Here is a 12,975-nt window from a genome sequence, read left to right on the forward strand (position 1 = left end):
AGTCAACAAGAGATTTTCAGACAGTGCTAGGTATTACACAGGAGGTAGGGAGGAAATAAAGACTTCTCTTTTGAGACATATAACCATGAAGGGAAACAAGGGGATAGATGGGAGGTCCGGAAAAAGTTGTCATTTTTTCTTCGGTTTTCAAAGATGGGCAATATAAGAACATGTGTATGTTGACAGGGATAAACAAATACAAGAGTCAAGTCCTAGAGTAGATATGAGGGGGGAGTATGGAGGGAGAGGAGCTGGCTGCTGATAGGAAAATAACAGAAAGCATAGGTCCCAAGGAAGGTAAATTTCTAGATTTAGTGAGGGAAAGATGAGGGGGTATCTGTCTGGTAACTTCTAAACCTTCAATGAAGTATAAAGCCTGCTTATCAGTATGGGAAGGGGTGGACTGCTCATGAGTTCAAAGAATGGGGAGAAATTATTAAATAGTTACAGGCAAAAAGATCTTCTTAGGAATCTCATAGCTTTTTCCTGGGCAGTGCTAAGAGCTCACTTCAGATTTTTAATCATGACTCTAAAGTTCTCCAGTAATATTCAGGCACTCATGTGCACCCATGAAAAAGCTAGATGGGGGATAAGGCCACTGTAAGTAGAAAAAAAAATCATGGGCAAAAAGATATTTTAAAAAATATGTATCTGTAAGATAAACACAAAGTCACTGATAAAGTCTAATCAAGCCGTGGTCTACATAGTTCCATTTGTCTCCATCTTCTCATCACAGAAATTCTTGCAAATATTATATTTGTCATATTTAGTCATACCATTATTTAATCATGAAGCTTAAAGAGTGTTTCTTTATTGGTCATCAATAGTTCTGTCACTGCCTACAGTGGATTTTGAAAAATGCACCTGGTAGCCTACATGTTGATTCCTAAGCTGACTGCATTTTACTACTCAAAGAAATTTTCTCTGATGCTAACTGACATTTCCAGTAATGATTCCATTTAAACGTAAAAAATAAAAAAATACCTGTCCCTCAAGATGCATGCCCTTGATCCTTCAGCTGTGCTCCTAAATAATGATTTTGCCTTAAGACCCAACATTCTGGGGATCATTCATGTCTTCACAGGGTCAAGGAGAGGAAACAAAGACCTCACTTCTTATTGGAGGCATGTCAATACCATAAAGAAGAGCATATTGGGTGAGAGGGGGGGTGTGTGTCTGCATGGACATACAGTCATAGTCTGTATAGTCATTTGGAGAAAATATTATCTGCCCCATGAGCAAAAATAAAAAGGACGTTTCAAGAAACATCATGAAATGTCAGGAACACCAGGGATAAACAAAAGATCCCCAAATTTTCCAGGGTGGAAGGAAAAAAGATGTGGGGATTAAGATGGCATGAGACTTCTCAAGAGCAATTCTGGAAGCTAATGGACCATGCTTTCCAAAGGGGGGGCCCTCATTTTCAATCTAGATTCAATATCCAGTTAAACCACTATTCGAGTGTGAGAGTAAAATGACATTTCCAGACTTCTGAATTTAGGAAGGAATTTCGCAGTTTGTATGTGCCCTTTCTCAGTCAGCTACTAGAGAATGAGTGAGGGAGACACAGGATCCAGGAAAAAACAGGTTTAACACAGGAAGAAGGCGAAGGGAATTCCCAAAATGATAACAAAGGGAAGTCCTAGATGACAGCTAGGAAAAAGAAATGAAACAGATTATTTGAAAATACTGAAAGATTTTTAGTTCTGTCATAGAATTTGATGATGAATTAGTGACTGAAACCAAGAAAACTAAGCAAATGAAAAACAAAGACGTGATTATTTAATTCAGGAGAAACAAAAGTTGCACAAGAAAGAAAATGTAATATTAATACCCTACATGGCTCATCTGTGAATAACAGGTACATTGTCATAGTCACACAAATACTTAAAACTGACCTAATTGGGAACTGTAGTGTATGTATGAGCAGGGAATAGAAGAATGTCCGAATGGGATAACTAAGTCCTCAACTTCCAAAATAGAAGTCTATAGGTAATATCCAAATATCCAAAGGTAAGAAATCAAGAAACAGCAGTTTAAACATTAAAAAATGAAATAAAGGTAAATAACAGAAGGAACTGCTGAGAGTTGAAAGTGATTGAACCATATGGAGTTGTTGATTGTTTTCTACTCCCCAATCTAAAAAAATGGCACTTTCATAGAGTTTTAGCTAATATATAATAATGAAAACAATTATTGATAGAAAATGCTCAACAGAAAAAATAGTCTTTTTATTACCAGACGTTACTGGGGGGATAATGTATCCCAGTTTTGGGTAACTGTTACTATACCGGCTATTACCATCACTAACACAACAATATTAGTATTTCTAATGAATATATTTACTACTGAAATAGCATTTAACATAATTTAATTTATTTTGATGATCTAGAAATTACTTTAGAATTTTTTCTTTAATCATCATACTACAGGAAATGCTAACCTACCTATGGCAAAGATTTTGGTTAACAGAATGCCGAACAAGGCCAGGATGTTTTTAGGTTCCTTTGTTGATTGAAACAATAGCTAAGTCACTCTTGCAAAATTGAAGTTCCACAATATTGTGGTACTATGCAAGCCTATTTCAGCGATAATTCCGGTTATACTATTTTGTTTATCTAAGACTTCCCTTTATTGTTTATTTTAGGGGGATTCCTAAATAATCAGATGTAGGCAGTTTATACAATTATTGGGGTTGCTTCAATATTAGTGACTCTAGTTAAGAAAATTAATAAAGCTCTTGTTTTTAATGGTAACTTATTTTGAGTTAAATTCATTGATATTAAAATTTATTTAAATTCTACATCATGAAACCAAAACTTCCCCAGATTGAAAGTTAGTTTTTACTAATTTTAACTTAAAAAAAAACCCAATTTGACTGTGCCAACATAAGGGAAGAATTTTACCAAGAATGATGGATCCCAATACAACCGATGGAAAATTTCCCCTTAAAATTAAAAGTAAATGTTTTTAATAAAGGGAATATACATAAACAATGCTGTGGAAGACTGCTTAGTTTAGATATTATTTTGCAATGAAAACTATCAGGAATTAAAACACACATGACTAAAAAGAATCTTAAAGAGAATCTTAACACTGAACAATTCAATTATTGATATCATCCAATAACAATTCAATTATTGATATCATCCAATAAGCCCTTTTTTTTTTTTTTACCACCAGTATTTTAAATCAAAAGATCGTATATTTTGGAGGTGTGTTTCTTATAATCAACTTTAGCTAATTTCCCATCACTCTGCAAAATTATAAGGGTAAAAAGGAATTATAAAAAATTATAAAACTAGTAATGCAATAAACCATCTTCTAAAGCTTATAAAACCTGATTTAAAAGAGAAAAAGGTCCAAAGGAAACAGCAAGGAATACATGGTGCTATTACAATTGCTTCTTTTTAGTTGGTCTGCGTCAACTTGTAACTCTTGGTCTTCATAACTTTAAGAGGACAGAAAAGTCAGGCAGTCAGTCTTACTGAGCAAGTGAAAGTCTGTGGGAACCTGCAGTTGCTTTTTCTCTCTGGGGATGAGGACAACGATAAAAGGTGTTCTGTTTTCCAGTAGTCCTGTAAGAGGAGCCATTGAGCTGGGCTGCACAACCAGACAACAGAACACAGGAAAATTCAGATCAAAGCAAGGGCACATGCCAGGGTAATATGCAATAAAATCCTGTGCCAAAGCAATGGGGAGGAAAAAAAAAAAAGAAAAAGAACAACAGCAAGGAGGTGGACAGAACCTGCTGGACCACCTTCTTATTAACACAGGGAAAGGAAGAAACAAAATCTGCTTGTTCTGAGCAGCTGGGAAAACAGTGTCCTAGATATACTGGAGTATTTCTATAAATGTGTATACGAGTATAGGTATACATTGTAAATAAGCTAAAGCCAGGAAACAGTGTTCTGTATGGACTGGTGTATTCCCATGGATATACATAGCAGTATTTTACCATTAACTAAACCCAAAAAACAAAGTGTTCTAGATGTACAGATACATGAGAACATAGACGCACATTTTCAATTAACGCAACCCACTGATTTTTACAGTCAGAAACAAAAAAATGCTTGTTTTTGAAATGACGTTTGAAAGAACATCAGAGACAGAATTGGGTGACGGTCTGATAAGCAGTGTCTTTTTTCCTTAGACCCTTTTTAATTTGATTCACTTCATAGGAGACACACACACACACACACACACACACACACACACACACACCCATTAGGTCTCTGGAAACAAAGGAAGGTCCTCAATTCTCTGGCCTGTGGAAGCACACGCGCCCCCCACCCACAGGCTGGACGCCACCACCTGACTTTAATTAATGAGTAAGCCCAGACGAGAGATCGCACCCTAGACCACAGCCACCGTAAGTGACAAACGGGCACGAGACAAACGCCACAAAGAAAGGGGAGGAATAGACGGGGATCAGGAAAACACTGATCCACAAGGCGCGTTCCCACTGCCAACACCACGGCAGCGGTCTTAGCCGTTCTCGTTCTCGTCCTCGTCCTCGTCCTCCTGCACAACCCAGCCGCCTCCCACGCCCAGGGCCAGACGCCCGGCACCCCCAAGCGGGGCATGCAAGGCGTTGCGAACCTTTCCTCCTGCGACCTCCCGGCGACAGCCTGTGCACCCTCGGGCCCGGGGGCGGACCCTCCTCCGCGTCCCTCCCGGCCTGGGGCTGCAGTCCCACTCCTCCCCGCCCCCCGCCGGGGAGCCCGGAGTGAGTGTGTGGGAGGCTGGCGTTGGCCCGCGGTCTCCTGAGCATCCCAAACCCGACCCACACGGTCCCCTATGTCCCAGCTCGGGGGCGACGGGCCTCTCCGCCCCGGTCCTCGCTCGATCACTTACTCGGTAGCGCCGGCGGCTGCGGCGGCGACGGCGGCGGGAGTGCGAGACCGTCAACGCCGGGCGGCTGGCTACGGGCGGAGAGCGTCTGCCGTGACCAAGTGCGGCTGAGGTGGCGGCTGCAGACTGCGCGCGGCCGCTAGGGGCGAGGGGCGGGCCCGGCGGGGGAAGGGCAGGCGCCGCGCCTCTCATTCATGCAGCGGGGCGGGGTGAGGGACCCGGATGCCCCGGCATCCCCCGCCCACCTCGCTGAGGACGCTGTCCTTCAGGGTCTTCAGCGCGCAGGCGCTGTGCTCCCTTGCTAGTCCTGGTCCCGCCCCACCCGCTGGGGAAGTCCCATAGGTGAAGCTGCCGCGAATAGACCCGTCTCGTTTAATCCTTAGTACTTTTGCATGTCCTGTATGCATTTTTAAAAGTGAAAGCTTGGAACAACATCTCCTTCCTTAGCTTCCAGATTGCCAGCCCCCGGGGGCACAGGAGTGCCCATTAGTTTGATGGAGATATTGTGTACACTGCCCCGTTTCTCCATTAGCCTCTCTTGCAGCAGGTCCACCCAGCTGAGTGCTGCCACCTCAGTGATGGAAGACCCAGAATCTGCCCAGATAGTCGAGGGAGGTGTGTCCTTTGTTTATTTGCATTGACCTAGTCCTCTTATCCCCCAGCTCCCATTCCACAGGGCAGGCAAGAAACTGACCTTGGTTGGGGTCCAGGGCTCTGCCCTTCTGTAATTCCAAGGTCTAGGGTCTAACTCAACTCCAAGGATCTAGGGAGGTGTCTCTGGTAGTGAGTGTCTTCTGCAGTTCCCAGATCCTTCGCTCTGCCATTCCTGGGCTGAAGGAAACATTGGTGATGGGGAGAGCCTGATGCAGTCCTCACAGCCATCCCCTCTGAGGCTTCTCAGCAGAGTGTGTGGGCACTGCAGCTCAAGCCTTACAGAAATGATTACCCCCTTTTCCTTTAGTTCCCATGTCCCCCTCTGAGGTTGTCCTTTCTTCTACCTTCCAGGTCCTGTCACGTAAACCATAAACAGCTCAGTGGCTTAATGTTGGGAAGCAAAATTCATCATGGAAATTGCCTGCTGGCAAGCTCCTTCTGCTTGGCAAACCATAAACCTCCAAAGCAAGGTTGAAGTAAAGACAAAATCAATGAACATCTCGTGTTACCGAATTGTCACAGTTCCCAGAGTGAGAGATGGATGAGGGCTTGTGCTAGGTAGAGCATGGCAAAAGGAAGGGTGTGGGAGATGCTTCTTCCTCTAAGGCTCCCTGTCAACACCTATCCCCCCTGCCACTCAAGCAAAGAATCTCATGATCTTTTTCCCCTCTCTCGCTTCACTCGTAGCTGTCATTTGAAACAAGAGAACATTTTCAACTCTAATTGCTGATACCTCTCAATCTGTCTAAATCAGCCCTTCTCTCTCCAGAGCTATTGCTGAAGTCTCGATCCATGCTTATGCAAATCAACTTACATGATATGCACATGTTTCTGTCCTTTTCTCTTTTCCTGCCCTACTTGTCACTTTGATTTTCCAGCCATTCCCAGAGAAGCACCATGTTGTTTACCCTTAGTGTCTGTGTTCTTGCTCTTCTCTTTATTATGAAAGCAACGCTCACCTAGGAACACTCAAAAGATACTTAAAAAAAAAAAATCAATTCTTCTTTCCTGTTCCCTCCTTGTTGACAGACTTTCTTGTGAAATCCTCACCTGTACCCACTTTCCTTTCAGCACCAGGCGCACTTAGGGTTCCTACTCATTTACATATTTTCTGTTGCGATCAGACTGTGAACACTTAAGCAGTAGGAGCAATGTTTCCTTGAGCCCTAGCAGGTAGGTGACTGGTGCCCAGTAGTCATACAGTGGTTGCTGGGATAGGTGATGTTCCCTGGTGGGCTCCACAGGGGAGAGAAATGCTGAGCTCCCATTTCTTTCTCCTCTCTCCGTGTGGCTTCTTTCCCCTGACTGGTGTTTAGAAACATGTTTTGTTTGTTTAGAAAGCTTGGCTAGAAATTCGCTAGTCCAAACAGGCTGTAGGGTAGAAGGTGGAGTGACTCCAGCTTCATGTCTTTTGTCCTTGTGAAAATTAGGGCAGAGAGGGAAAAAGAGAGACAGAAAGAGAATGTAAGGATGTAAGGAGTAGAGATGTGTTCAGTTGCTATTTTCAGGGATACCCATCTTACGAAAATTTTATTGAGGCATCAGCTAGCCCAGCTACTTTTTGGGTCAAGGAGAAAGTCTCCTTTAGGGGCTGGATAGGTGGAACCAGGCCTCACAGTTTCCACAACACATATGACAGGATCCTACCCTTCTCTCCTCAGTAGTGGATTGTTCCTTATCCCCTTGGAGTAAAAGTCAGAGTTTTTGGTCTCCTGGTATCTCCACCTGGAGATTCACCTGCCTATCTGCCTAGTGATACAGAGGTTCTATTCTCTCACAACTCCCAACTACCCCCGCCTTCTCTAGGCAAAATGCCTATGGAATAGATGTGCGATATGAGTATATTAAGGAAGGTCTGGGCAGTTTAGGTGGGTACTCCAAAATGGCAGGCATCCAGGACTTGAAGTAGTTGCTTTCTCAGCCAACATGTTTCCTTTGTTCCACATAATGGGAGACAGATAGAGGGAAAGACTTCATTGTTTAGGACCTCAGAGGATGTCCCTCTTTCTCTCTATCTCCCCTCCCCCAAGTTTTCTCTCATCTTCTCCCAATACTATACTTACCTTAAAGCATTTTCAGCATCCCCAGCCCATTTCTCAGAACACTCTGCCCCTACCCTCATGGTCAGAAGTCCTCTAAGACTCCTCTACCTTCTGGAAAAGAGATGATATCTAATTTTAAATCAAATGTCTATGACTAATTTTGGAATCATTTTCTGATGGTAACTGTGGTAGGAGCAGAGGCTGGTTTTAGTCATCTTGGATTTGGTGCTCAATACAAGGGTTTTTTTTTTTTGAATGACTGCCCTACTGTTAAAGGCAGAAATCAGTCTTTCAAACAGTAGCTAGAAATTGAATGTTGTCTATAGCCCAACTCCTCTGCCTGTCCTCTCCACATGGTGGGGCCTGTCTCTCTGTTGAATGGTGGGCACTATACCAGAAAAACATCCCTCATATTGGCCAATCATTTGACTGCTTAGTTAATCTAGAGCTTGGAATAATCCGTTCAAGGGTTGGCTATTCAGTGCTATGACTCCTTGGACTGGGTCAGCAGATGAGCCTCATATTTCTGTAAGAGACTGAAGCATGGTCCTATGTTCCCTTTCATCCAAGATTTCCAAAGAGTCTCCTGCTGGGCCTCCTCCTGCTGGACTCATCCCAATGGTCCTCCTCTCCTCGCAGCCCATGTTGATCTCTAGCTGGGGTATGACCCTGTCCTTGGAGTGATGGAATTGCTTCTCAATGCAGGATGTGTGTGCACGACTATGAAACAGTGTAAGTGGGGGAGGAAGGATAGGTTCCTATGTGCACTGTAGCTTTGAGCCAAGCTATGTTTCCTGTCGGAGGCAGTAGCCAAGCATTCTGTTTTCCCAGCCACGAGCAATCCATGTTGCCTATTTTGGCACACACAGGCCCAATGACCCAAACAGAACTCAGAGCTCCTGAAAATATAAATGTGCTCAGGATCCCATGTGAGCACCTTCTAGTGGAGGCCAGCCGCAGATAGAGGAAGTGATTACCCAGGGGTGGTACAGTCTGCTCTTACTTTTGGATTGCGGACACCTGTCATAGTGTGAATTCTCCCAGGAGCAGACCCTGAGACAAGGGCTGGGATACAGGTAATTTATTTGGGAGGTTATCCCAGGAAATAGGAGTCAAGAAATGGGAAAGTAAGATATGGAAGGGAGAGAAGCCAATACTCAGGTATGCTAATGGGCCAGTTACTGCCATGGGCACCTGGGGCTCCATCCAATGGGAACCCTCTGAGAAACTTTGTGGGAACATCCTCACACTTTCCTCCCAGGCGATGAAGAAGGAGGCTGAAGTATTTATTCACTGACTTCCGGTTGCTTATAGATGACCAATGGAAAACTTTCAAGTTACATCCGTGCGGCAAAGTGAACTGCCTCATTCAGCTCCTTCTGCTATTGGTCACACGGCCTCTACCACTATCATCACCAAAATTCCTGCTCCTCCTAATTTCTCCCACCCAATTGCGCCACTACCTTTTCTGTTTCCTGGGTTCTTAGGTCTGAGCTTGAAGGAGGAAGTGAAGTGGGATGATATCTTTGCCCACAAACATTCCAGGAAAAAAGAGCTAAAGTGGTTTATCTCTCCCCTCATTTCAACCTATCCAGTCTACCCAGATAGCTCTCTGCCACCATCACTTTATCCGAAAACAAGTAAAGAGGGAAAGGGCAAGAAAGCAGTCTTTCTGGAATGACTTCTGGACTCACAGTCATAGAAGCAGTGCGAGATGGGATGAACTCTCTCATTAGAAAGATGAGACCCAGTATCTTTTGCTTCTCCCCATATTACAGCACCTCCCCTAGGCAGGCTTCCCTGGTTTATCTTAGCTTTTTGCCCTTCCAACCTACTTGATCATAATCTGGACTCAGCCCTTTATGCCCTTAGAGGCGGGTGAAGGCCAAGATTAGGGGAAGAAGCTTGAACTCCCATGAGAGAATATTCTCCACTGGGAGACACAGGTGCCATCACAGGCCTCTGGCTCCTTTACCTGCAGTTCTCACTGGCCTGTCATCCAAAGGGGCTCACAGGAGGGGAATGCTGAGAGGAAATATCTTCTTAATATGACCAGAGGCTTCCCCTCCCAGGTTAAGATGGTGAATTGAATCCACACATCTCCTTTGGCTCTCTCCTGAAACCCATTAAAACTACTATAAAGAGATTTTTTTTTTAAAAGGACGGAGAGGACAGAAGAGGCAATAGCAAAAAGAATTTTGGAAGCTGGAAAACAGATGGATGAATGGTAATCGATCTAGCAGTCCCAAGAAGCTTGAAATCCAGGGAAAGCTAAGAACAGACTTGCTTTCATGGTAAAATACTAAAAATTTAAAAAAAGAAAAAAGAAGAAAAGAAAAAAGGGAATTGGCAGTCTTAGATACCTCTGGAACAGAGCAAGTCAGAATCAGAACTGGGTGAAAGGTGACTGGGAAGCGGTTAAAGTTCTAGCCCTTCTCTCACATCCTTCATGCCGCTGGGCCCTTGCCCACCAGGCAGAAGACTGGAGTGGGTAAAACAGAAGGTCTCTGGGCTGAGGACACCAGGCACAGCTGAGGACAAAGGTTTCATAGAAGAAAAGGGACATTAAGTGAATGTTTGCTCACTGCGGGCTGAGATCCTCAGCTTTCTTTTCTGCTCACTTTCCAAATCACCAGCAGCCACACTCCACCCCTCTTCTCTGTACTCTGACTGGCCCTAAACGAAAGAACTAAGGATACTGGCATTGGCATTTCCAATATATGACCACCCATATCTCCCTCTCCGTAAATCTCTGAGTTGACAAGTCTGGCTCCCAAACTCAGGGCTTTCAATAAACTTTACTCTTAATCAAGAGCAGACAACTAAAGATGATGCCTTAGGTTCTCTATAAACAGAGGCTGAGAATTCCGATGCATGTGACTGATCGAGAGTAGTCTCTCAGGACAAGACCCCCTCCCCGACATCTCACTTCTCTCAAAGCAGCAGTGAAAGGCGCTAAGAGCAAGGCTGTGGTCTTAGCTAGAATCTAGCTAAGTCTTATCCCACAGGGAGCCCTGGAGTGTGAACTGCATCACAGAACTGATCTCACTTTGATGCAAGAGGGATTTCTTTGTGTGTGTGCACATATTAATCGATCATTGTCTGTGGCCTGCCAAAGGAGGTGGCCATAGCCTCCCAGGCAAGGCAGCTCCTGGCTGAAGTCAATTCTCTAGACCAGCGATTTTCAACCAGTGTGCCACAAGAATTCTTAAAACATGCAATACCTGACTATTTAGTCAGGGGCACTGACCGCTTTTCCCTCAAATTTTCAAACTAAAAAAAATGACAATAGCCAACACAACAGTAACCCTCCAGTGTGAATGCTCTGTCTTGAACTATAACTATACAGGTCATATAATAGAGTTGCGTTTTATTGGTCATGTCACGCAGTAGGGTTGCATCTGACTAGTGAATTCTTGTACCAGAAATCCTTATATACAAGTATAGGCCCCCCATTTTTAAAAAAAGTTATTTTGGATCAAAAAGGGCAGGTAATTACTATTTTTGTAAATCAATCAAAATTATACCTACTTTTTTGTCAGACTGGCAAAAAATAGAACGTAGTTTTGGTGTGCTGCAGAATTTTAGGAATTAGTTTGTGTGCCATGAGATGTAAAAGGCTGAAAATCACTGCTCTAGAGAAAGGGGCAACTGTCATTCATTACCAGCCAACACTCAGAGCAGCTGAGGGTAGTGGCAGGAAACCAATAACATCTACTACAAATTACCGCACATCTGAGAAAAACTGTTAGCATGGAAGACAGAGAATAAATAATAATAAAAATAAAATAAACACACCAACTAAGAATCAAAATAAACAAGAAAAAATCAACTTGGAAGAAGCTAAGACTTATTCTCAAGGATAAGAGATAATACTACACCTATGAAAAAGAATAAGATGCTATTTTAGAAGACAATATAGGAATAAACTTTTAAAATATAAAAAATGAAGCATGATTGCAGAAATGAAAAACTCAAATGGCTTGGGAAATAAAGTCTGAGTTATTGCCCAAAAAATAGACCCAAAAGACAAAGCAATGAACTAAATAGGAAAGAAAAGAGGAATGTAGGAGGAATAGTCCAGATGGTTTAACATCTGAATAACAGGCATTGCAGAAAGAGGGGAGCAAATCATCCATGAGATAATTCAAGAAAAATTTCTCAAACTGAATAAATGAATTTCCATGTTGAAGGAGCCCACCACGTGCCTAGTTCAATGGGTAAAAATAGCCCAACCAAGGCATGTACTTGTGAAATTTCAGAACCCTGGGAACAAGAAGATTCCACGAGTTGAATAAAGAAAAAAACTGGTTATGCACCAAGTTGCAAGAATCAAAATGGCTTCACACTGCTCTTCGCTAAAGCTGTTCAAGCAACACTGGAAGGTATAATACTAGAGTAATACCCTCAACATTTTAAAGGAGAATTGTTTCTAATCTAGAATTCTATTCTCACCCCCGCTATCAATCAAGAGACAAGTAGAATAAAGTCAATTTCAGATATGCACAATCTCATACTTCCTTTTCTAGGAAGTAACTAAAGAAAGTAATTTACAAAGCTGAGGGAGAAAAACAGAGAGACACAGGATACAGGAAGCAGAGGATACTACATAGGCAGAGGTATGAGAATCTCTATGAGGCTGATATAAGGTAAACCTAGGAGGACTGGAGCTGAGACACTCAAGACACAGATATAACAAGGACTGTCATCACCAAGATGACCACTACCATTGTGCCACCTTTATAACAACTTTTTCTTACAGGCACAGACTTGGAGGCAGATTGGCTAAATGATGGAGACCTCACTTATTGATGGAAAAAGCACTAGCCTAATACTCTTGAGGCTTGTCATACACTCCTGGTTTTGTCTTAGAGTAGCTGTGGAACCTGGGAAAGTCTCTTTCCCTCCCTGAACCTCAGGATCATCCTCTGTAAATGTCAAGGATGGACAAAATGAATTCCATGGGTCTTTAAGGCTATCTGTGCCTCTGTGAAATTTATTCTTTATGATATACAGTTCTATGGGTTTTGAAAATTGTATAGAGTCATGTAACCACCTCCACAATCATGCTACAGAACAGTTCCATTACCCTAAAAAAGAAAATGCTCTCATGCTACTCCTTTGTAGTAAAATACTTCAGCCCTGGCAACCAGTGATCTATTCTTTTTAAAGATTTTATTTATTTATTGTTAGAGAGAGAGGAAGGGATGGGGAAAGAGATGGAGAGAGACATCAATGTGTGGTTGCCTCTCACACCCCCCCCGCCACTGGGGACCTGGCCTGCAACCTAGGCAAGTGCTCTGACTGGGATTCGAACCAGTGACCATTTGGTCTGCAGGCTGGCACTTAATCCACTGAGCTAAATCAGCCAGGACCAGTAATCTATTTTTTTATCCTAATATTTGAAGCTTTTCCAGATATCACA

At 43.0% G+C, this 12,975-nt stretch overlaps 1 protein-coding gene across 1 annotated transcript in view; it reads right to left on the reverse strand.

Annotated features, from left to right (window-relative positions):
* The window catches only part of RNF24 (ring finger protein 24), a 62,435-nt gene extending 57,473 nt beyond the window's left edge, over positions 1-4,962 (reverse strand). Inside the window, exon 1 of the mRNA XM_054573990.1 lies at positions 4,858-4,962. The gene's annotated coding sequence lies outside the window, so the exon portion shown is untranslated. The remainder of the gene's footprint in view (positions 1-4,857) is intronic.
* Between the last annotated feature and the right edge of the window lie 8,013 nt (positions 4,963-12,975).

Source organism: Pteronotus mesoamericanus, unplaced genomic scaffold (assembly GCF_021234165.1).
Source record: "Pteronotus mesoamericanus isolate MK-2021 breed Mesoamerican mustached bat unplaced genomic scaffold, CSHL_Meso_final contig_25, whole genome shotgun sequence".
NCBI classification, from domain to species: domain Eukaryota; kingdom Metazoa; phylum Chordata; class Mammalia; order Chiroptera; family Mormoopidae; genus Pteronotus; species Pteronotus mesoamericanus.